The sequence below is a fragment of the Propithecus coquereli genome, unplaced genomic scaffold (assembly GCF_000956105.1).
Source record: "Propithecus coquereli isolate 6110/MARCELLA unplaced genomic scaffold, Pcoq_1.0 Scaffold64, whole genome shotgun sequence".
Lineage (NCBI taxonomy): Eukaryota > Metazoa > Chordata > Mammalia > Primates > Indriidae > Propithecus > Propithecus coquereli.
Window position 1 is genome coordinate 1,524,646 of NW_012152396.1, and position 26,199 is coordinate 1,550,844.

Sequence of the window (26,199 nt, forward strand, 5' to 3'; positions counted from 1 at the left end):
TGTTTTTGAGACAGAGTCTCACTCTCTTGCCTGGGCTAGAGTGCCATGGCGTCAGCCCAGCTCACAGCAACCTCAAACTCCTGGACTCAAACAATCCTCCTGCCTCAGCCTCCAGAGTAGTTGGGACTACAGGCATGTGCCACCATGCCCGGCTAATTTTTTCTGTTTTTAGTTGTTTGGCTAATTTCTTTCTATTTATAGTAGAGACGGGGTCTCGCTCTTGCTCAGACTGGTGTCGAACTTCTGAGCTCAAGCAATCCACCCGCCTTCGCCTCCCAGAGTGCTAGGATTACAGGCGTGAGCCACCGTGCCCGGCCTAGAATGAATATTTAATTTATTAAAGTCTAGAATAAATCAATACCTCTATCCTTTTCTTGACAATACACAGACAATACACCTTAACATCATTTACCTCACTCCTGTCTTACATGGCATTGTTATCATAAACTGATTAACCATAGGATATTATTATTATTGTGTAATATAAATAATGTAGTTTAGATTTATCTACATACTTATCACTTTATTTTGCTCTTCATTTCTTTTGTCCTTTTCATTATATTATTGGGGAGTATTTTCCTTTTGCCCAAAACATACCCTTTAGAATTTCCTTTACTACATCTTTATTTGTGGTGTAATATCTCTATTTTTGCTTGTCTAAAAAAATCTTTATTTTGCCTTTATTCATGATATAAAGTTCTAGATATAAAATTCTAGTTGTTAAATATCTTCTTATGGTATATTAAAGATATTATTTCATAAATTCTGATTTCTTCTTCATTTAAAGAAAGTACTGGTGTAGCATTTCTATATGCCAACAGTAAACAATCTGAAAAAGAAACCAAGAAAGTAATCCCATTTACATAGCTACAAATAAAATACCTACGAATAAACTTAACCAAAGAAGTGAAAGACCTCTATAATGAAAACTATAAAACATTGATGAAAGAAATTGAAGAGGACACAAAAAAATGGAAAGATATTCCATACTCATTGATTGGAAGAATCAATATTGTTAAATGTCCATACTACCCAAAGCAATGTACAGATTCAATGCAATCCCTATCAAAATACCAATAACATTCTTCACAGAAATAGAAAAATAATCCTGAAATGTATATGGAACCACAAAAGACCCAGAATAGTCGAAGCCACCCTGTACAAAAAGAACAAAACTGGAGGAATCACATTACCTGACTTCAAATTATATTACAGAGCTGTAAATAATAAATTTCACTTTAGGTGTGTGCTGTGCTTGAAATTTCAGTTAGTAATAGTATCAAGACATAAAATTAGCAAGATATTGGTAAACTAAGCACCTGAAAAGTACAGATTCAGGTCTTGTGAAGCTTGAATATGAGCTGAGTTTGAAGGACTCTTTAAAAAAAAGAAAATACAAAATTGCAAATGCAAAGTCAGATAAACATTTACGTAGAATGAGAAAAGAAATCACAACAGATTACTCATTTTGAAAAGCAGGAAATGCCACAAACACAAGATCTAGAAGAATAACAGTATTTATAAATCAGCTGCTTACATTTTCTGTCATATTTTTTTTCTGTATTTTTTAGCTGCGTCTTCTTTGATCGCCTCTTCATATGACAATTGTTTACAGTATTTTCTAAAGATGGAAAGATAACTTGTACGTTAGCATTGCTGGTCAGAATTTTTTTTTATTATTGAAAATAATTTGCTATTAGTAATGTTATAAAGATTTTTAGAATTGTTGTCAAATTTGGGGAAACCTCTATCATATTTCTTTATATATGAGCTGTAAGATTTTCATGATATTCACATTTTATCAGGCAAGACTAAATTTAAATGCTATTTTAACTGACAATACTAATTAATCTGAGCAAATTCAAATGTGTTTAAAAATTGCTGGCCAGGAGCAGTGGCTCCCAGCACTGTGGGAGGCTGAGATATGAAGATCACTTGAGGCCAAGAGTTCGAGACCAGCCTGAGTGAGACCCCATTTCTACAGAAAATAAGAAAATTTAGCTAGGTGTGGTGGCACATGCCTGTAGTCCCAGCTACTGAGGAAACTGAGGCAGGAGGATCCCTTGAGCCAGGAGTTTGAGACGGCACTGACCTATGATCACGCCACTGCACTCCAGCCTGGGTAACAGAGTGAGACCCTGTCGCAAACAAAACAAAACAAAACAAACAAAAAACCCAAAAAAACCATTGCTATTATTTTGTAGTGAGCTACATAATTGTATAATCAAATTATTCTTATGGTACATATTTTGACTTATTTATAAATATGTGTAGGAAGTCTGTCACAGGAACACTTGTTCTTTGTTTCGCTATGTTGATAGCAATTTTGTGTGCCATTTTATCTAGAATGGCCAGATTTCATCAGGACAAGATACATGGGACATGCTAAGATGTACTCTGATAAGCTGAGATACATAAAACATGTCACTTCACACATAGACATACTCATTGATTGTAGTATTGCTGTAGGATTTGTGATAAATTATAAAGACAGGAATTACGATAAACTCTGTTTTATGGGATTACGATAAAAAAACTAAAAAAAATTATGATTTATTTAAAATTGAATATAATAACAGCAGAGAATTTCCAATGAGAACCAGATCCTTTGCTTGTAATTTTACATTTCTGAGGACTGGAAGAATTTTCCACAAAGTAGCTTCTGGTTCTGTAATTTCAAAACCTTGTTTCTCTTCCACTTCCACGTACTTTTGGTTCTGTATGCAGCAGAGCACATTCATATGTGATATGACCTCTGATTCTGTACCTTCATGTCAACAACCACAGATGAGTCAGACAGTGGGCAGGAGTGTTCCTGGATGGCATCTTCTGTTGGGACGGCTAGTGAAGAGCTCGGAAGAGCTAGAAACCACATAAATATATCCCACTAAACCCAATCCAAATGGACTCCCAACTCTCCTTACTCTTATTTGGATTCCCAAAATGCTTTCAGTCTCTCATATACTGTCTAACACGAAGGCAAGAAGTGTAACTGGAGGAAATCAGAGCGGAAAGAAATCGTAGTCAGAATACCTTACCTTTATCTCCCCTTTGCAACCTTTACAGAAACACGTGGCCATATGGTTACATTCCATAGGAGATGTTCATGAAAGTGAGGGGTCCTGCACTTAACCTTCGTTAGCTTCGTGGTAAATTTGTTTCTTATCTTCAGGAAATGAAGTCAAACAGCTACACGTATTTTAATGATATTTAAAGGCATTTGGCAATAAAATATAGAATGTGGTTGAGCTTAATGATAAATTCTTTTGAAATTCCGTCCTTATTTAAAAGTGAACAAAAATCCCACTCGCATATCTTTCGCCACCTATGTCAACCACTAAAATCAACTACTGAAATAAAATAAATGCGCCAGACTTTTGAGTGACTTTGTTACCAAGTGCGATATAAAGATTAACGAAAAGTGGGCCAGGTGCGGTGGCTCAGGCCTGTAATCCCAGCACTTTGGGAGGCCAAGGTGGGAAGATCGCTTGAGGCCAGGAGTTCGAGACCAGCCTGGGCAACATCGTAAGATCCCCATCTCTACAAAAAATAAGAAAAATTAGCTGGGCATGGTTGCATGTGCCTGTAGTCCTAGCTACTCAGGAGGTTGAGGCAGGAGGATTGCTTGAGCCCAGGAGGTTACAGTAAGCTATGATCTTGCTACTGTTCTCCAGCCTGGGTGATAGAGACCCTGTCTCTAAACATACAAACAAACAAAAAGTATTAAATTATATATTGCTTTCATTAAAACTATTGATTTTTTTCCCAGAGATGACACAAAGGATTTTTATATCATAAATATATAAAATAAAGATATTTACAATATTATTTATTACACCCCTTTAAAACATGTTATATAAAGTACATAATATGTCAGTTTCTATATGTGAATTATGTGTGTACATATATACATACGTATGAACATAAATATATACATACATATGTACATACATACACTGTACTGGGGGTGTATGCTCAAAAACCTTTACTGATGATATGCACAATTAAAACTATTTTGGTATCATTGAATTAGACATTGAAGCAGAGTCAAAATTTGACCTATCTCTTCAACTAGCTTGAATTATGCCCAGTCCCTAAAACAAGTCTTTATGTTCCCACTCTAGTGTCTTTACCCAAGTAAATCCTGCTCCAATTCTCAACTTGGAATATCCCCTTTTTATCTGGCTTACTCAAATCTTATCTTCAAGGACCTGTTCTTCAAAGACTCCCCTGACCTCTTCAGTTTTCAGAGTTCTCTCATTTTATTAAATGAATCGCACTATTTTCTCTTCACTAACATGCTTTTAGCTCTAAGTGATGTATTTTAAGGAACCTCTTTTATCTTACTATTTGTTCTAATGTGTATGTGTCTTATTTTTGCAGCTTCTCAAAGGCAAACCTCTCTCTTATCCTTCTGTGCCCCCCACCGCACCTAACATGAGTCTATGCATATAGTAGATCCTCCGTGAAGATTCGTGGCATCAATACCTTTTTTGGAAAAATCAAGTTGAGGGGAGATATCTTTGTAGTTCCCCCAGCTCTCTGTGGGAGGAGGGTGTGTGAAGGTAGTCGTGGTGACAACCTTTTCTTCCCGGTGACACAGTGGGAGGAAAGTTCTCTCCTTTGTACATGGATCCCGTGCTGAGAATGTAATCCCATGATGCCTGTCAAGTGAGTGGTGTACACTAGAACCTCAGACTATGACACTAAAGGGAAAGAATGACGAGATAATTTTATCTTCTCAACAACTTACTTTTCTGCCTTATTCATCATCATAAGGTCATGTTCACTAGCAAGGGCAGATGGGAGGGTGGGGATGAATCTCTCTGTCTCAGGCCAGTTTGGCACCTCTGTGGAAAGAAAACAAATCGATAAAAAAAGGAATACTCTTTCCTTTAGAAGCGTCCTTCTGGTTGGTTACTCCTTTCCCTTTGGCCCTGTTTGAAGCACACCTTCACTGTCCCTCTAAAGATGTCGGTTCTCTGTTAACAGCGGAGGTCCTCCTTGCTCAGCAGTCCTCCAGGATCAAGAAACTACGCATCCTAAAAGCATGAGATAGTTGGGAACTGCGTGACTTAGATGGTTAAAAAGCCATTGTCTGTGCTGTAGCTGGGTTTATGATGTCGCTTCATCTCTACACCTGCCAACATTTCAAGGTTCTGATTAGCTGCCAATCAGGGTAAAAAGCTCGGAATAAGCAGCCTTGTGCCTCGAATTACTATGTGGAAGTATATGCAAATTACTTGGGTTAAAGATGAGAAGGAATCTTTACTTTAGAGAATGAAAAGCTATATTAATCTCTTCTAGGATTATCAAACACTGGTACATGTATTATTGACCTTGTCGCGATGCCAGGTGGAAGAAGACCATGATCTAGAGCCAGCCCCGATCTCCTGGACACTGTAAAACCTGCTGGCTAGTTCCATATGAATAGCAGGGAGTATAAAGAAGCAAAGCCCACACTAATCTGAGTGCGTCTGGGGTCCCAAACCCATGCGATCAGGACGAGCTCTACCCTGCGCCACCCACCTTTTCCCATCTGTATCCTTCTCCCACTGTGTTATCAGACGCTCCAGATGGAGCTTCCTGAGCAACTGTTAATTATTATTATTATTTTTATCTCTTCATCCATAATGTCTCTAAATCTCCTGGCACTGCCACTGTGCCTTTGTTGGAAAGAGATGATAGCCTTCTGAAACGGTGATGGCGGCATTTCTTTGTGAGCTCTCAGGAGCCATGTGGATACTATTTAAGTTTTAAAAAATAATAATTATGTCCTGACACTTAAAAAAAGTGAATTTCTTTGTAATTAGTTCTAGTGTTTAGGATTGCTTTAAAATTCGAGAAAGTTTTTTTCCATTAAACAAGAAGAAAGGATTCAGCTTGTTTCCCTTGTTTGGGATCTTTTGGGATGAAAAGCACTCTAGAAATGTAAGCTATTATTAATCCGCCCCTTCTCCAGACACATGTCGACGGGGGCTCTAAACTGTATATCAGCTGATGGTATGTCTCGGTTTAAAAGAAGCTGCAAAATTATTTTAAGCATGTTCTTCAAGTTTGCCCAAAGCCTGTCTATTTCCATGGAAATAGAAGTGGCATCCCGCAGCTGAGGCTGCTGTTGGTTTTAGCAGTTACGGCAGGTTCAGCTGGGTGGATGCTACCTCCTGGACAATGCTTAATGCTTTTTCCTAAGTGTTTTGTATAGCAAGGGTGGGGAGGGGGTTAGGTTGTGCCTGGATGCAGCGAGATAGAGAAATTTTGAAAATCCTTGCTTTTTATAATAGGACCTTGATTACTGTTACCTCTTTTGCAAGGGCTTGCTGGTATTGCGTAGCAAGATGAAGAGAAAATCATCATGTCTTGCCCATGTAGCTTTACCAGCTGTGCGCCTAGTTGGAATTTTCTGAGTAATACTTCCTTTTCCAATGTTGCCTCACAGCTGGTGTTGACTGACCCCAAGCAATCCAGAAATCATAGTCTCTGTTGTCATTGTCCTCTGTGGGGTATTAAGTTCTTGCATGTGTGTATCACTATATTGGGCACTGCCTGGGCAAGACAGAGAGACAGCTCAAGATCACTCCAGTGCAGACAGGCATGTGGAGGGTGTCGTTGGAACTGGCGAGCTCTGAACACCGTAGGAATAGACAAGCCTAAGGATTCGCATGGCACGTAAGTGCATTTGGTGAATTTTTGTTTTTTTTTCCAGGGTGAGATTGGTGGAAATTTGTGAAAATTTGGAATATTTTTGATGTAATTTGGAAATGAGTGATAGCACTGACCTCATTTTAGTTCCCTGGCCCCGACCCCTCGGGGAGAATTTTTGGAGCCTTAGGCTAGCAGCATGGGGAGCATCAGGACATCTTCTCAAGGTCCCACTTGGACCATATATTTTGAATAGCTCTGGGAGGCTAAGCTTCACTGTGTGCTTCAGTTATCTATTCTCCCCAAAACTCAGTGGTTTCAACAACGATCATTTATATGCTTATGATTCTTTAATTTGACTATGACTCAGCAAGAACGGTGTGATTCTGTCCCATGCGGTGTTAACTTCCAAGATGGCTCTCTCATGTGGCTGGCAAATCTGTATTCAGCTGGGGCAGTCAGCCAAGGGCACCTCGTTTGGCAGGATTCCCAGGTTCTTCTCCATATGGCCTCCCCATGTGACAGCCAGTTTGGGCTTCCTCACAGCAAGGTGGTCCGGGGTAGTCAGGTTCCTTACGTTATGGCTACCTTCCCCCAGAGCGCAAAAGCAGGCGCTGCCAGGCCTTTGAAAGGCTTAGTCTTGGAACTAGCATAGCATCCGTTCTGCCAGGTCATGGGGGCAGCTCAGATTCAAGGAGAGAGGCTAGCCAAGGATGTCCTAAGAGGTGTGGTGCATTGCAGGCTATCAGCGTAACAGTCTTCCAGTGTGGTTCTCTCGTTCTAGCGGTTGTCCCTTCTCTGATCCCTGATGTGGCACTGCCGTCACCCAAAGTCTTAGGGACCTGCCTTCCTCTTGCTAGAACTTCCAAGGACTGAAATTCTTCTTTTCAAACTTTGTCCTCTTGGCAGCTACCAAATGCCTTGCTCTGCCTTGCTGACATACCATTCATTTCCCGCGTGAAGTTTTCTGGAAGCTGCCTACCAGACTGTGTTCCTGATTCTCAGTCAGAGGTCTGAATGCACTAGGTATATGCGACAGTGTGCCAGGGGTGGGGGGAATTGTGAGATATATGCATGAACCATCTTCCCTGAAAGTCACTTTTACTGAACATACAAATTTTAAAATTGTCGTGTCAATCATTTTCCGTATAAAAGCTAATGTGAATATACTATGGAATAAAACATGGAGTTCTATTGAATTTTTAAGATCAAACACACAAGGCTTCAAAGGTATTTAAAGCTTTGTGTGGCTGCTTCAAACTATACCCCCAGACTCCTGGGCTGTGAGTGTCTTCTCCCATGTCTCTGCTGGTCTGTTCAGTTTTTGTTACTAGAACCTCTCCTTCTTGTCTTGTTTATCCTGCTATCCACTAAGGTCCAGATTAGCCTACACTGTAGCCTGGGTCTTGGCCATGGTACTTTCAATGCTTTTTGTCTACACCAGCTTTCCTGCAAAGGGAGAAAGCTGTTTGGTGAAGGAGGAGGAAATGCACATTGATTCTGTATCCTCTTTCTGGGACCCAGATCATGTTCTAAACTTTGCTCTGTTAAAAGCATTTTCTGTTTACCTGCCCTGGGTATCGGCCCCACTGCGTGCTATCCCAGCCTCCCAACGTTACTGGATACTAGAGAGCATTGCTTCGATGGAAGCCGCAGAGGCCAGGGATTTCCTCCTTTGTCTCTGTCCTTGGCCTGGCTGAATGTGTCGAGTAGTGCTGCTGGGAACCCCAGCAATTCCTCACTCCTGAGTCCCTGATCTTTGTGAAGTCTCCAAGGCTGCACCGTTCCATAGGCCAAGTCCATTACTGTGGACTCCAGTCCTATTAATTCATGAGGGAAAGGGTAGTGTCTAGAAAGCTCAGTGGTGAACCTCAGGCAGGGCCTCAGGAATGCCAGCAAGCTTTATCTCATCTGTGTATAGCAGAGGCTGGGGACTGTTGGCTCTAAACAAGCCAGGATGGTGAAGCCTCCTCCTGTGGGGATGGCGTTCGGCAGTGGACCGTGATCTGTGCTTGGGCTGGGATTACAGTTGCTATGAGTCCACTGCTGAGCTCCAATAAGCCTTTCAGTAACAACAGGGGAATAAGGTTGCTCTTTAACATGCCTCCAATCTTAGCCTAACCAAGTCCCATGGTGTATGTGTATTGATGGATCTTCTCTAATTTATTTAATTTAATTGACAACTAAAATTGTATATATTTATTGGGTACAATATGATGTTTCGAAATATGCATACATTGTGGAATGGCAAAAGCAAGCTAATTAACATATGCCTTACCTCACATACTTATTTTTCATTCTGAGAACACTTGAAATCTGCTCTCTTAGCAGTTTTCAAGAATACAACACATGGTCATTAACTATAGTCACCATGCTGTACAATAGATCTCTTGAAATCATTCCTCCTAACTGAAATTCTGTGCTCTTTGATTAGCATAACCCAACCCTCCCCTAACCCAGCCCCTGATAACCATTCTACTCTCTGCTCTATGAGTTCATCTTTTTTAGATTCCACATGAGTGAGATCATGTGGTCTCCCATGGTGTGTAAATCCTGTCCCATCTTCACTGAATCCCAGAGATGAATACTTGTCTTCTTCAAGCTCTTGAGTTATTGAAGCCCAGCCTAGTTAGTCTCCTGAAAGAACTTAGTATTTTGGACTTAACTGAGACCCTCAGCACTTTTGATGTTCTTCTGATTAAGTCCTCAAACTCTCAGAACTTCTCTCCTAGAGTTTTATAGTTCTGTAGGGACAGAATTAGGGGAACCATAAGATCTTGAACCTTCTTTTCTCACCTACAATCCTGTCCCTTTGGATGGGCAGCTTCAGAGCCTGGTCCAGCCAGGCCTTCTGTAAGCACAGGCTCAGGTGTTCATCACAAATCCTCTTTCGATGCTTCTGTGTCCAACTTTAGTCACATCTCACAGCCTTTAGCTGGGTGCTCTAGGGCTAGGGAACAAAATGCTAAACGTGTCCTTGATGACCCTGAGACCAGCAAAACTGGATTCAAGCCCAGTGTTGTCAGAGAAGAACCCTTGTGCATAGCTGAATGCTTTTCTCATGAATCTCCTATGGGAATGTATGTTTTGAGTTCTCTTCAGAGAGAGCCAGAAGTTCACCTGCCACTTGGAACAGATTAGAGCAGAGCTAATTATTGCCCTTTAGTAACCACTGAAGAGTTAGTGTTGGGGGTGGCTTGTTAACCCCACGTGGTGATGTACACCATTCTCTGAGGAGTCATCTGGGAGGGCCTGTGTGAGATTCTGAGACAGACTCAAGACTCAATTATGGTTTTATATTTTCAAGGATCAGTATATTGTAAGAGCAAGATTTCTGCTGACTGACAAACTGGTTTGAAATAGCATTTCCTCCATGCTTTCACAGTGTAACCTTGGACAAGCTACATAATCTCTTGAGGTCTCAGTTTTCTCATTCATAAACATTTGGTAACAATAGTTACCATCTTGGGTGGGCCTAATGAGATGATGTGTCTGGCATGTAGTAAACCCTCTATAATCCCTGAAATAATAACAATAATGCTAGCATTTTTTTTTTTTGGTATAACATAGTGTAAGTCTGGCACAGTATTAAGCACATTACATGCTTTACGTAAAAAAAGCTATATTACTATTCCTAGACTAGCGTTAGCTAATGGATGAGGAAGCTGAAAATTTTGCCTGAATACAAAGCTTATGCTCTTACTCTTGGCCAAAGAAAAGGTGTCTCTATGTCCAGGTAGCTTGATCTCAGTCCACAAAAACCTTTGAGAGGAGGATGGTATAATGACTGCTTTAGCTTCCTTACCAGTTCATTCTCCAGCTCTCTGAGTTGGAGCAAATCTCTTTTCCTTGTAGGTTTAGTTCTGCCCCAGACTAAGTACAATCAAGGAGAATATAATTAGCTCTAGGACAAGGGACAACTTACTGCTGACTCCGCTCTGACTCTACACTATAGTTGTGATAGGAGCCGCCATCTTGGACTCAAATTCTGATAACTGGGTCCCCGTCATATTTCCTTCTGTTCCCACCTTATGCTCTATCTTTTACCCCAGTTCCTTAAGAATCACCCTCCATTGATTGCTAATCCATGAAATTTCCTGGTCCTGATCACTCATCTCTTTAGACATCAGTCTATTCTTGGCCAGAATACCTGATCAGTCTGCCCAGCATTCCTCCTATGGCATAGAAAGTGATGCCTTCTGTATTGGCTTTTTACCCTGAATGAACCTTTCCATTCATTCATTCATTTGTTCATTAAATAATATTTAGTGACCATGACGATGATGTTCCTGATCTCAAGATACCCACAAGGTCCTTTAACCACACTTTCTTTTAGAACTGTTTCATAGCTTGAACAAACCCTCATCCTAATACATCCTGGTTCTGCCACAACTTTTATTCTTGTTTATTTTCTGCAAATTTCTTGGACATTCAACAATCTTAGGATAAAAAATTCTCAAGCAGTTGCTATCTGTCCCCCTTGGAAACTTGAGCTCTGAGGGCAGCTCTAATCATTGGTTCCATCAGAAAAAAAAAAAAATTGGAGACGAATAAAGCAGCTGCAGTTGAGGTATGTATGTCATGTTAACACAATGAAAGATTCTTCCATTTCTTGTTTGTTCTGCTCACAAGCTTACAGGCAAAAGACTAGTTTAATAGGAAGTTTCAGTCACAAAGCAATTCCATGCAATAGGTCCCAATACTGCACTTTGGTTGGCAACAGTGGCTCCCAGCACACAGAGAAAATGCACTGGGGGTGTGCTTTTTTGTTGATATTGGGCCTTAATAAAAAGATTTTGTTAGATTTTTCAATAAGAATGCTCCATGGATATATTTGCCAAATTCATTCCTATATCTAATAGTGTCATAGCAGGGCTCCAAAAGACCGACTTCATGCATTATGTTAGTGTGCTCTTGGAATGACAAACCAGGTAGTTAAGTTGATTAATGGAAGGTATGTTTATTCACCGCTTTGGATAAAACAAAGTCAGAGAGGTCAATAAGTGAACTCTTCATGGAGGCCAGTGTTATCACCTCTATTAAAATATTAACCCAATTCATTCCCTGGCTGCCTCATTAATCAATTCTTTTTTTCATATTAATTTAGTTTTTAGACCTGGCTCTTTCCCAAAGCTTGTCCAGGCAAACAATATAAATCACAGGTGGCAACCAAATGACGGTCATGGTTAGTGTTAACTCTCTTGTAACACTTTAAGTTGGGCCTATGGGAAAGAATTTTCCTTAGTAGGAAAAGAAAAATGTAACCAAGGACACACCAAGCCTTTCTGTCCTTCCAGTTTGAAAAATCAGTGCATTGTTAAACCTCAATTCATATTATCTTCGGGGATCTGCACAGTCAGCATGCAAAGTTCTCTTGAACAAGCTAATCTCAAGGTTCACAGATTATCCAAACACCATTTCTTTCCTGGACTGACTGTATCCTTCTACCTTTGTCACAGCAATTCACACTTTCCTGCCAGTGGAACTGGATTTTCTATTTTGCAAAAGGGAAGGAGGCTGATGGGATATGCTGGGGACCAGAGGAGGGGATACAGGTAAAGAATCAGTGAGTCAAGGAGTGATCCTTCTTTCTCTCTTTGACCACAGGGATCATCCACCAGGGAGGGCCACTGCACCTGGCCTTCAAAAATTTATAATTTTTTTGGTGTTGGGAACATTCAATATCCTCCTTCTAGCTATTTGAAACTATGCAACATATTATTGTTAACTATAGTTGTCCCAAAGTGCTGTAGAACACTAGAATGTATTCCTCCTGTCTATTAATAGCTGTAATTTTGTATCCTCTAACAAATCTCTCTCAGTTGTTTTCGAGTCCACATGTAAATGCAGCCTATAGGTCCTCATTGCTTTATAATTTGACCTAATTCCTAAAATCCTGTAAGATGCTTTGTGGTTAGCAGTGTAGCTCTAGGACAGAGCTTCTCAATGAGATTGCCAGTTGTGAGTATACCTCCTGAGTAGCCGCCTCCTTTTACGAAAACCCAAACAAACATATTAAAACTAAAACTAAACACTATGCATAAAAAAGAGTGGGAAGCAGTGAAGCTTCAGAGGAAAAAGAGATCTGCTTGGGAGTCTGCTGGGGTCATCTTTCTGGGACCTTGTGGAGCCGTTTTTAGGCAGCTATGGCATTCGAACTCCACCACGGCCTTTGCTGCTCCTGTTTTAGGGGAATACAGTGCCTCAGTGACGTCAGCAATGCCAGAAATCCATTGGTTTACCCATGACATGGCAGAGACGACACCCTATTACAGGGAACTCACCAACCTGAGTCTCGGCCTCTTAGTAGCACCTTCCTGGGATTCTCGCAATGCTGTCTAGTAGTGGAAAATACAGTAGAGTGAACACAACTCTCTCCAGTCACCCCAAAGGCGTCATTTTTTATTTTTTGAGAAAGAAATTACATGGGGGATTGGAAATTGTGTGGATTTTGTTGTTAACCGGAAACCTTTATCTTCCTCTCCTTTCGCATTTCTCCTTTTTGATTTCTTTACTCTTCCTTCTCTTTGCTTTCGCTCTTCCTTTCTTCCCTCTGCTCTTCCTGTCTTCTTTCCATCCTCCTCACCTCTGCCTGCCTTTCCCCAGCTCTCCCTGGAAGTGGTGGCTGACGCCAGTCAGTGAGTAACGAGCAGTCAGAGAGATGGATTCCAAAGTCAACTGTGGGAAAGCAAACCACACACCACAGTGATGCTTTCCCTTCCTCTCCACTTGGACGTCTCCCCTGGATGAACCAAGGACTTGGGTTTTTCTGCCAGTGCGCTATGATGGAAGAGAGTAGGAGAAAGAGGAAATAGGAAACAAAGGGGACCCGAGGCAATCACACCAGGAGTTCATTTTTCAGAATATCAAGTTAAGTTATAGCATCATGACACAGAACATCATATTTAAGGACATGGTATTAAATCAAGTAGGATCTCACAGTTTTCCAGATAGGGTCTTTCTGAGGAGGGGACCTGAGGAGGCATTGCCACTAACCATCTGAATTGTTGCCAGAAAAATAGTTGTTTCCCAAATCTCTGAGGCTGGGTTTGTTTTGGCTGAACTCCACATGCCTGGCCATATACTAGTCTGGCCTGGTTGTCCTGAGGGCGGATAGCTCTCCTCACAAGCAGCGACTCTAGAGGGAACTGGGCTGGTCTCAAGAAAGCCCTGGGCCTGACCAATGAGACATTCACTTCTTCCTTCCGTGTCCCTCCTTGTTCTCTGTAGTTTGAGTAAGTGAGCAGATTCAGAAGCTTATTTCAGAATGCTGGGAAGAAACTCGTGGAATCACAGAACCTTAGGACCAGAGAGGACTTTAAAAGCCATCAACCCCACCACTGATGGATGTTTCCTCCTTCTTCTCCACTTCTGCCCTCTACCTGAACAGTGCCAGGGAACTTCCAAGGTCCAGAGATAGCACATGTGACATTTATAATCTCAGAGACAGCTCTGATGATTGGGAAATTCTTCTTCCTATTGAATCAACATCTGTCTTTGGCCTGAAGTTTTTCCCATTGGCCTCTCTCAGGGCTCTTCTTGGACCCTGTGAAACAAGTCTTGGGTCAGTCTAAAAGAAAACTGGGTCTCCCAACCCTCTAAGGTCCATACTAGAAATAGCCTTAGACCCTGGAAACTGACATTAAACAAAGTGGTTGAAGCTAGGCATACGTGAACTCAGTGAGTTTAATCAGAGTGGCATAATTCGCTTTCTTGAAGGTTCTCATTATTAATTCTTTAGAAGATGGCATGGAGGCACTCTTTACTATATTAGTTTAAGAGTAAAGGCCTAAAGATAGATTCAACACAGGAAAAAAAATTATAAGAAAATTCTTTCCCCTAAATGATAGAGTTCCTTTATGATATGATTTTGGGGCATTGGTTCAAAAAGGTCAAAGAAATAAGTCACAGCTCTTTAGCAAGGAGCAGGAAGTTATAAAATTTGTATGTTAAAAGCATTGAGTGTGAAAGCATAATTTTAATGCTTTAGCTACTGGATCAAACTAGAGAGGAGACCTCTAAACTTCTTTCAGGTGTGAGTCTGAAATTCTTTACTCTTAGGTATGGAGGAATTTTCTACTATGTTTCTCATTATTTATTTGTTTAACAAATGTTTCTTAAGCACCAATCACATGTCAGACACTGTGCTCCATGTGGTTGGGGACTGGAGGGGGCATGTTCTTGTTTTACCTTCTGAGGCTTAACTTGGAACTGATTTTGTCAATTCTGCTGATAGGTTTGGATGAGATTCGATGGTCACTAATGGCTTTTCTCTTCCTATCACTATGATAATGCAGGTGGGGCCAGAATTTTACTGGCCTACTTTCAGTGATGGCATTATTTTTTCATTCATCAAAAGGAACCCTTAAATCCAATTAGCCATCTGGCTTAAGTTAATAGTTCATCAATTTAAGTGTAAATTCCTATTATATACCTGCTTATAAATACTTGTCTGTAGTATATGTTCATAAAACCATTTTTTATGCGTCAATACTCCTTGAATTTTATAGCTGAAAAAGAAAATATGCTGTTAATCGTATTGTTACAAAAATAAATGTTGAGCCCTGACAATCCTGAGAGTGTCTAAGCAGTGAGTTTCCGTACACAGTGGTGTTGCCCGGGGAAACGGAGTATCTGGAAACAGAGAAACCAAACTTGGGTTTGGCTGAGGGTGGAGGAGGGGGAGGTAGCAACTGGGTTCTGGGGAGAACCGAACGTTCTCCCCAGTAAGATGTGGTTGGGGAAAAAGATGCCCTTCTCATAAATGGAGATGGTGTGCAAGTCGCCTTCCTCTGGGAACCAAAGTTTAGGTCCAGCCAGAAATAGTGATGTGTAAACACCCTGATTCCCTCATGTGCAGGCAGAGAACTGAGCCAGTAAATACAAAGAGCCTTTTTTTAGTCAGCAGAAGGCAAATGAAAACTCAGTTAAGTGTGTTACCTAAATGGAAAGGTAAATTCAATTTGCAAAATGCTATAAAGGTCCTGCCATTCAGCATGACAAGCAGAAAAGATGATTTTAAAAAATGAAATTTTTTGTCTTATTCCATCAATGGCATCCAACTAGCAAGCTCTTCAAATAAGGGTGAGGGATGACAATGGGAGACGTACAGGTGAGAGTGCTTTGGGACCTGCGACCGGAGTTCTCCTTCTGCAGCTTGCTTTGTCCTTTAGGTTGCTAAGTGCTCTGGGACCACTGTCTGGCTCTGGCCTCCCTTCCCCTTTGCATCAGCTCTCTTCATTTTCCTTCTTGTGTTTTTCTTCTGCTTTCTCCTAAGTCTGGAGGAGTATGGGGATGATGACAGGAGAAGAGTTGTGGTATGATCAGGTGTGTTGGAGAGAAAATATTTTGCTGTTTGACAGACCATGGCTTAAATCGTTCTTGCATGATTTTATTTCAGTCCTAATTGTGGGGAGATGAGGATAGCCTGCACTGTCTAATATAGTGGCCACTAGCCACACACAGCTATTTATATTTAAAGTCTTTCAAATCAACTTAAAATTTCAGTTCTTTAGTTACACTAGCCACACAATTCAAGTATTCAATAGCCACATGGAACGTTTTCAACGTCACAAAATATTCTGTGGGCCGGCAATGGTAGATTAGGTCTACTGTAGGTACCGGTTTGCGACGAACCTCTTCCACTTGCCAATGTATCCTCTGAAATAAGTCTTGGGCAATCCTGGCTGCTGTGTATTGTTTTTAAATGTCATCTCTGAAGTTCCTTCCTTCTCTAGCCCCTCAAGCATATAGAGCGTGCACACACACAAACACGCACGCAGCATGTACACATGCACATACACACACGGGCACACACATTTTCTTCCTGAGAGTCAGGAAAAGGAGGTAAACTCGGCCTCAAGCGTTTTGTTAGGGGCTATACTCAGTTTTAGGCATGTGGAATAAAAAGATCATCTCTGTATCATGTTTAAATTGGGTCTTTCAAGCAAAAATAGGGATTGCTGGAAAATATGTTGAAGACTCAAAAGTATGCTAAGTCTTACAACACACGACTAACATTTACTGAGTGTTTACCTTAAACGTGCATTCCTAATAGCAAACATCTTACTCACTTTTAACAACAAATGAACTATACCAATGGGTGAGTTTTGTTTGCTTACTAATCCCACTTCCATAGAGTACTGGCCGGAAGGACCTAGTTCAGTGAATTTCTCGACCTGCTGATCTGCCTACCTCTCCTGATCACCCAAGGTGATCTCAGCTGAAGTCTTCATTTTCTCTCCCCACATAGCCTGTGCCATTTGTACCTTTCATAACTTATTTACTCTTTTTTATGCCACCTGTTCTTCCCTCTGTTTACTCTTTTCCCTCTAGTTTTTAGGTCTTTTCTCTTTTCTCTATCCTGTATGTTCTTTTTTTTTTTTTTGAGACAGAGTCTCGCTTTGTTGCCCAGGCTAGAGTGAGCGCCGTGGCGTCAGCCTAGCTCACAGCAACCTCAAACTCCTGGGCTCAAGCAATCCTTCTGCCTCAGCCTCCCGAGTAGCTGGGACTACAGGCATGTGCCACTATGCCCGGCTAATATATTATATATATTTTTAATTGTCCAGCTAATTTCTTTCTATTTTTAGTAGAGACGGGGTCTCACTCTTGCTCAGGCTGGTCTCGAACCCCTGAGCTCAAACAATCCACCCGCCTCAGCCTCCCACAGTGCTAGGATTACAGGCGTGAGCCACCGTGCCCGGCCTATCCTGTATGTTCTTGTGTATAGTTTTATGCTTAAGAAATATACCTTTTAGAAAAGTTTAAAAACTTTATAATATGTATAAAAGGGTACATATAATGTATATATATATACATTTCAAGAAAATAACATATACTTACAATCCTATCAGCTCTAGCTAAAGATCTAGAATATTACCCATGTATCAGATGCGTTTCCTGTATGTCTCTTCCCTCCTGTATTCCCTTCTCGCCAAGAGATAACCATTATTCTAAATTTCGTGTTAATATTTCCCTTGATTTTTAACACTTTTATTACATATGTATTTATCTCTAAATAATATAATGTATAGTTTTGCTCACTTTTGAACTTTATATATATGGAATGAGGCTGTGCACATCTTTCTGACTTGCTTTTTTTGCTCAAGATTACATTTGGGGGGATTCTTCAGTGTTGATGTGCTATTCTCTGGGCCTTGATTCTTTCACACACAGTTATGTTTTTTAAAATCATTCATGTTAGTATGTGTATCTGTAGTTCATAATGTTCACATCTGTATCATAATCCATTGTGTGAATATATACCACAATTAATTTATGTTTTACTGTTGATGGGCATCTGGATTCTTTCCATCATTTCTTTTACTATTATGACCTAAGGTACCGTGGGCATTCTTAGACATCTCTTAATGCATGTATGCAAGAGACCTCCTAGGGTATTTACCTGCTTCACACTTTCTTTGATCGTTTTTCTATGCTCATTTCACCTTCATTTTCTCCTTTTTGCCCACCTCATGTCTATGCTGCATGATACTCTGCATTTGCTCATTCATTAAATAAAGGGAACAATTATTTTATCCTCAGAACAGTGTCATTTTGGAGGAAAAGGACTGGCTTCTTGGAATTACTAGGGAATGATGAAAAGACAGACCTGGTTTCAAACTCCAGCTTCTCCACCAATAAAATGTCTGACCGTGGGCCAGTAATTAATCTCATTGAGCTTCCCTTTCTTCATCAGTAAAAAAAAGGATAAAAACACTTTTTCGGAGAGTAGTGTGAGGATTAAATGAGATAACACGTGTAAAGCCTTCAGTACTTGGCATGGCAGATAATAGGCGCTCCATATGTCTTGGCTTTTTTTTCTTCATCCTTGTTAGAAATAAAAACATGCCATTATCTGCACTACACCGTACAAGGAAAAGGCCAGAACCTCTATCTACTCCATTGATTAGCCAGTAAAGAGACAGACGGAAATGTTTTAGCACGTGTACTCATTCACTCCCAATGCCTCTCGTTGGTCCTCTAGTTCATGCCCTTGCTCTTGCCACCAGGGGCTGGTGACACACAGTCAGGCGGGCAGAGTGTGATGGGGGAGGCTCTGTGGACATTGGTCCAATCCAGCGCACATGGAAGGGTGATGAGGCAGCGAGGTAATGAAACAATGTCATACACTCTTGCACGTTTGTTCAGACCTGCCATAATCCAACCTGAACGTGGATTTGGAGTATGTGGATATAACTGGGGTATTTCCTTCAGAGATGACCTCTAATGGGTCTGTGTAGGTCTCAAATCAGGGCTTGAAAATAGCCAGCATGAGGGACATTTACAAGGTTTGCATTTGTTCAAGGGCCTTTGCCTCTATGGACTTAACAATGACCTTTCTATCTCTCTGGAAGTGAGCTTATGCCTATGGTTCTTCAATGGCCTGGTACCACGAGACTATGGTAGTGAGCTCTGGACGGAGGGGTGCTGGCTCCTCCACGGGAAGCACTGCCTCATAGGCGTGCTGTGAGCAGGGAAGAAATGTTGGTCACAGGAGTAGACTGTGGAAGCTTTCATTTGCAAGAAAGTAGAGAGTTGGGGCAAACAAAATGAGCTATATGGTAAACATAGCATAAGAAATTACTGGCCAAATTCATGATAATTTTCGAGGAAGAAAGAAAGAAGATGCTGGTACAAGAGACGGCACAGTAAGGAATGATCACAGGTGCACCTGCCCCTCCAGTGTACCATCAACAAAGAATTCTGGGTAAGTTAGTTAACAATTGGGATTGATAGAATTAGAAAATTATTATGAAAATATGCATTGGATTTGGTTAAAAGGAAAATAGAAAAAATATAATACTTATTATAAGTATTAATACCCCAAGGTAAAGTAGAAATGCTAGAATACATTAGTGACAAACCCAGGAAGATAAAGGTCATAACATTACATATAATACATTAAGAAGAAGAGCAGTCTGAAGGCACAGAGCTGGTAGCCACAATTAAGGGGAAGCCCCGTGTCACAAAAATATTTCCTCTATATTTCTGCTGTATTGTTTCTTTGTATGAGTTTATCAGAATAATCCAATTAATTGGCAGCACTTTAAGTTAACAAATTAAAATAAATGTCTATTTTTCTTTTTAAGTTCATTTGGTATTATAGGTACTGGAAACATTTCTTCGCATTTCTCGGTAACATACATATGCCTAAACTTTGCACGTCATGATTCTTTACAGAACAGTCAGTACAGAATTTACAAGAATACACATGATCTCTGCTGGCTTTTCACACACTAATTTAATAAACAGGAGCTCAGACTGTTCTTCCTTATTATGTTCCTTTGCTATTATCCATAAAAGCCCAATTTTGGACTTGTGGGAAGGATGATGCACTGTCTCAACAGGCCAACTCCGTGACATATAATTCCACAGGGTGCTGCCAACAAAGCCGTTGTGGTGGGAAGTGAGTTAGGCTTCCTGATAGCCTGGACTACTCATGCGTCGCTCAGAGACTTTGGTGAACCTCATGAAGGTCTCTTGATACCTCATCACAGTCTGGTGAGGTATATGAGGTTTTTTCAATCTGTAGTTTAACAAAAATTTCATTACTATCATGTGTTTTTACTGCGTGCGCAGATATGTGCACCCCTTGTGTATACATGGTGTGTTTTCTGGTATGTCCTTGTAGTCTTTGGCTATTCTATGCTCACGAATTTTACAAATAAAAATCATAAGACTTTAGCCACAACTGACTCTGTTATGATCAAATCTATTGATATAAAGACAGTGAAGTTATACCTAGAGAGAAATGGACTTATGTTTAAATAAGCACACACACGTGGCAATTCTGTAGGCAGCTGGTACAGAAATACCGTATCAAAAGAGATATAAAAACCCTTGAAACAACTGGAGGCTTCAGGTGAAGCCATCCTTGTCATCACTAATATTCTCCTCTGGATTTCTTGCATTTATGTCATCAGTGGTAGTTTTTGGCCTCATTTTAGCAATGCTGAGGCGACATTTCCTTTCTGCTCTAAACCCTTAACAGCTTTAATTAATAGTACTTATTCAGCTCACGCTTAACAGTTTTATTTTTGCAAAGTGATTTATAATCGCTTTTATTAGTTATTCTAAATTGAGATTTAGAATGGCACGTCATAAAGAAAATGCTTCATGTTACCCAGCATTTGTCTAAATAGCATAATTATGGCTGCATTGCTCATGAATTGTTTAATTATTTATTCCTTAATCTGTAGATGTAAATACACCAGTCCAACTTGCAATTATGGAAGGTCTAAAAACCTGAGTTGAGAAGTTCAACTGATATCTGTAAGAATTCTTAAGGCAGAGTTGAGTGTATGTCATTATTAAAGAAAAAGGAAGTTGGAGTAATGATATAAATTATTAGATACTAATAACAATCCCAATTTAGTAGTGTGTATAATAAAGCCATGCCGTTTAGAAATCTAGTGTCAGAATAATATTATCATTTTTATTCAGATAAAAGTGACACATAGTAATACATTATGTATTAATGTATTTGTAACAAGGTCAAATTGGTAATTGGAAAATATCTTTTTACATTATATGAATAAAAATTGTCAGTAAAATGTATATTTTTGAATTGAATTTTCTAAATTTTGTATATCTAGATATTTTGTATACCAAAACTCAATGAATTAGCATAAGAAATATTTTATTGACTTTGCGTTTATTGCTTTTGCATACATTATATATAGAATGTCATATACAAATTCAAAACTCTGAAATTAGGACATTTGAAATGAAATGTAATGGTCTACTTACATTAACTCAATACATAATTTCCAACCAATTTTTGATTATTCAAAGACCTTCTGATCTTTGGGTTATACATACATGTCTGCCTTTCAGGTATTACGCTACACACGTAAGAGTCTTCACAAGAGGGGCTTTTGGAAGGGAGACATGTTGAAGCAGTGACCACCTTCCTTGCTTGCTATCATCTCTGACAAGGAAGGCGATGGTGAGAAGAGGGAAATAAAACCAACCAAGTTTTTGATTTAAAGCCATAGTTTCAAAATTTAAATCCAATTTTCAATCTATCAAACAGGAAAGAGTGAATTTCATGAGAAGTTTATTTCCCTGGTTACTATGGTGTTTATAAGAGACAGAAACCAGTACCAACAACCTAAGTTTATGGGAACAGACCCAATTAAAAAATCAGAGTGTCAGGCAAACACATCCTCGACTCAGTGTGTCTCTTTTTTTTAGCAAGGAGTAACATAAACATGCAGCCACACAGCATCTGCATAGATATTAAACATGATAAAAAGAGTCACAAATGTACAACTGTGACCTGAATGAAAGGGCATGTCTAAACACAGTGAATCCAATTTTCTGCTTACACTGGCAAAGAGATCGACTACTGTGCCTAAAAAAACAGTTTAGTTTTATTAGCTAAATAAACAGATTCATCAACACCACTGATCCCCTGCTCCCACTTAGCCAAAGCTTTTTAAAAAGCTGGGATGTTTCTCAAAGGCAAGCTATGGATTTCAAACGCTAAATTGAGGTTTTAAATACCTCAAAATTCATGTGACGGTTTGTTTCCATGGTGACCTTCTCTCAACCACTTACTTGGAATGGCAAAGTACTTCCCCTTCAAACATCAAATCCCTAAGTCCCTTTAGCTCTGTAGCAATGTGCTGAAAAGGGAATGGCTGACTTTGAGAAGGGTCTTTGGTGTTGGCAGGCACTTCTTGCACCAGCATAGATTTTGATTCCTCATCAGACCTGTTTCTAGACATCGTGCTAGAACTCCATCTCTTTTTGCCACCCACGGTGTTCATGTTCTGGGTCAGAGGGAGAGGACGGGTAAGGTGTGGGTGGGCCAGCAGGAGATGAATTAGCTTGTATGTGCTTTTCAGACTGCAAATACCCAAGGGGAAGGGGATGTGGATTGGAGAAGAGAGTGCTGACGTAGCACGTTCCATTATTTTCACCTGGGACGCCTTAAAGGTCCAGCCGTTTTATCCGTGAAACACCTGGGTGGATTTCATAGTACTTCATCAGTGGTTTATTAAAAAATATATGTGATTTATTAAATAATAAAATGAAAATTAAGACTTTTTAATTATAAAAGAAAAATACAGATGCAAATTGTATGTGTGTATGTGTGCATAGCTATATATCTACATCTATATAATGAAAATGGGATTGGGCCTCACCCAATGCGATAATGCTCTTCTGCAACTTACTGTTTTCTTTTAACATTGCACTGTGGATAGCTGAAAGGAGGGACCATATAGTTTTGACCAATTTTCAGGTATTCTTCAATTTTCTTATTTTACAGTGTTAGGCCTTGATGCAGAGTACATCTTTGTGTGACTCCCTCTCCCTCTCTCTTTCTCTTTGCTGACTTGGGTAAATATTTCCTAGGAAAAACTCCTATAAATGGAATTACTGGGTCAAAAGTGTTTTATTATTATTGTTTTCATTAGATTTTAATATATGATACTTTCTGTAGAGTCCTATATTGCTAAATGATGATCGACAAACCTATATGCAAATCTGGGTATGGTTATCCAATGCTGTTGTTTTGATTTTTCTATTATATTAGGGTACAGAAAAAAAGATGTGGATTTCTGAACTTTGGAATCTGTCATAATAATAGCTAACATTTATTGAATACTTACTATGCCAGGCTTTCTAAGTACTTTACATCTATTTAATTCATGTACTTTTCACCCCAACCCAGTGAAGTTTTTACTAATGTGAAAACCGAGCCTCAGAGAAGTTAGGTAACATTGGCCAAGATCATGCAGCTAGTAAATGAATCTATTGATTCTAGAGTCGACAGTGTTAATCACAACCCAATATTCTCTCTTCCTTGTTGATGATCTCCATTTGGAAGGAATTAAACCCACTCCCTATTGTTTAATCTTATACATATGTCTGGATAAGTGTAAACACTAGGCCCTTGTTTTTCCCCACGAACACAGGGATAACCATTATAAATGTCAAATTTTGTTTGATGCCATTTAGAAGTGCATAATAAAATTATAATTCTTATACTATACATTGAGTTATTCTCATGTGGAACTCCATTTTACTTCTTTTCTTTCTGTCACCCCACCTAGAGTGCAGTGGTGTCATCATAGCTCACTGCAACCTCTAACTCCTGGGCTCAAGTGATCCTTCTGTCTCAGCCTCTGGAGTAGCTGGGACTACAGGGTGTGTGCCTCTGTGCCCGGCTAATTTTTCTATTTTTTTTAGAGATGGCATCTCACTCTCGCTCAGGCTGGTCTCCAACTCCTGACTTTAAGTGATCCTCCTGCCTCGGCCTCACAGTGTGCTGGGATTACAGGCGTGAGCCACCACACCCAGCCTCCGTTTTATTTCTATAGCAATACTCACCTTATAGATTCAGAAACCAGCGTAAATCATGAGGAAAGGAAACTAGAAATAGGAGAGAATGTGTTCAGAAGGAAAGGGGTGATAATATCATGGAATTGAGGGGAGTTCAGTAAGAGGCCCCCCTCAATTCCATGATATGAGGAATTTGGAATCTGTCACAGTAATAGCTAACAATAATTTATAGAGTTTATTATGTAGTAAACACTATAGAGATGGAAGATAGACTAGATGAGCCATAAAGAAAAAGATAGGAGTTTTGAAAAAAGGAGGGAATTTTAAAAAAGCAAACAAGCAAACAAAAAAACTCTAGTCTAAGGAAAGTACATAAATGAAGAGGATTTAACTAAAAATATCCCCACAGAATAGCAACTCAGTGTTTGTGGCTAGGAATATGTATGTTTTTTACCACATTTGAAGAACTAAAAAACAAAACAAAACAAACAAACCCTGATAATTAAAAAAAAAAAGGGCTTTGCACTAATTTCTCTTTACTGGCACACACCACTTTCATATATGCACTAGGTGATAAAATGAGGATTTGATAAATTCGGAAGGAGATCTATATTTTGGAGAAGTAGGGTGCGTTCAATAATAAATATTTATCCTCCAGATAAATATAAAAATTTTCAGAATAAATAACATTGCCAGGAAACCGTATTTTCACAGTATGGATTATAGCTCTAAGTCTGAGAAGCGCGTATCTACAGAGGGCCAGAAGAAGGGGAGACTTTCAGTGTTTCCAACTTGACTTTCTTCCCCTTAAGAAGATGAAACATGAGTGAGCTGTAGGGTTCTGACAGAGACATCACCCTGAGCCCTTCTCCACAAAGCAAATAAGCCTCTCACTGTACATTCAACAAACAATTTGCGAAAGTTCCCTAAAGGCAAGTACAGTGTTACAGAGTGAGAAAAGTTGTCAGGTGGCAATATGATTATTTAATTAACTGACTCTACAAGAACATTTCTTACCCCACCCAAGCATCATCATCCACATCCCATTGTTGTGTTTTACTGCGGGGATGATGTCAGTGGCAGAGAATGCGGAGATGGGAAAGTCGTCTCCAGCTGCCATCCCATTAGGTATAGAGGTGATGGGTCACCAGACTTCCACAGGACGAGTCTCCGTCTATTCTGTTTTAACGATGACTTGTCTAACCTTATTTGTAATTAATGAATTGCCTACTTGTGTATTGATTTAATATTTATCTTCCAAAAGAACTCTTCAGTAAGCTTCACGAGGATAAGGACTGTATCATGTCTTGTTAATTGTTGTTTATCCCCACTACCAAGCATAGTGTTTAATACATAATAAACTCAGAAAACTGTTGAATGAATGCTGCAAAACAATGTAGAACATGGCAGATGATAAAAGACATTTATATCCTCTAGGTCTAACATTGTGTGCTAAGATAATTTTGTTAAGACCTTTTAAGAGATGAAAGAAAGACAACAGTATAGCATGAGAGAGAACAATGTATAACTTCATGGATTATTTAATCTGTTCTCAGAGTTTAAGAGAGGAATTAAATGGTGTAGAAATGGAACTGTTTCTCTCCTTTATAATTCTGACCATATTCCCACCCAATCTACTAATTGGGTGTAGGATTACGGTGAGGTTTGCAATTCCATAGGAAATAGGAGATGAATTTAATAATGAAGACCATTCCAGGGCTTATTTTCATGCAAAGCAATGGCCTTAATTTAGTCAACATCACTTTGAAGAGATGATATTCTTGCTCAACTGATTAAAGATAGAATATAGATGAGGCATTCAATATGTTTGGTGGATTATGATTTAAAGGTTTTAAGTAATCATTGAAAATTGTTTTGGTACTATAAATTGTGTCTTTGCATGGTTACTGAGATACCAGTAATATCCACATCTCTGCCACCACCATAATAAGAGAAATTCCCAAGAGAATAAACAGTAGAGCCAAGCTTCAAATCCAGGGTGGTCTGGTTCCAAAGCTCACGCTCTTTCTGTTATACTCTTATTACAAAATGTAATCTTCATAGCAGGTCTTCCTATGAGGCCCAGACACGTACATCCCATTTGGTCCCACTACTATCAAGCAGCACACAAGTTTTAATCAGACAATTCCAAGGTTTTCGTGGTCTCAGGTCAAGGCTAAGCAACAGAACACCTGCGTTTCATCTGGGCTGACCTTGCCCTGATCTCTTAATGCTCCTTGTCCTTATCTTTTAAATGGAGCC

At 39.7% G+C, this 26,199-nt stretch overlaps 1 protein-coding gene across 1 annotated transcript in view; it reads left to right on the plus strand.

Moving 5' to 3' along the window:
- The window catches only part of DCK (deoxycytidine kinase), a 112,357-nt gene that overhangs the window by 76,585 nt on the left and 9,573 nt on the right, over positions 1-26,199 (plus strand). The gene's annotated exons all lie outside the window — the stretch shown is intronic.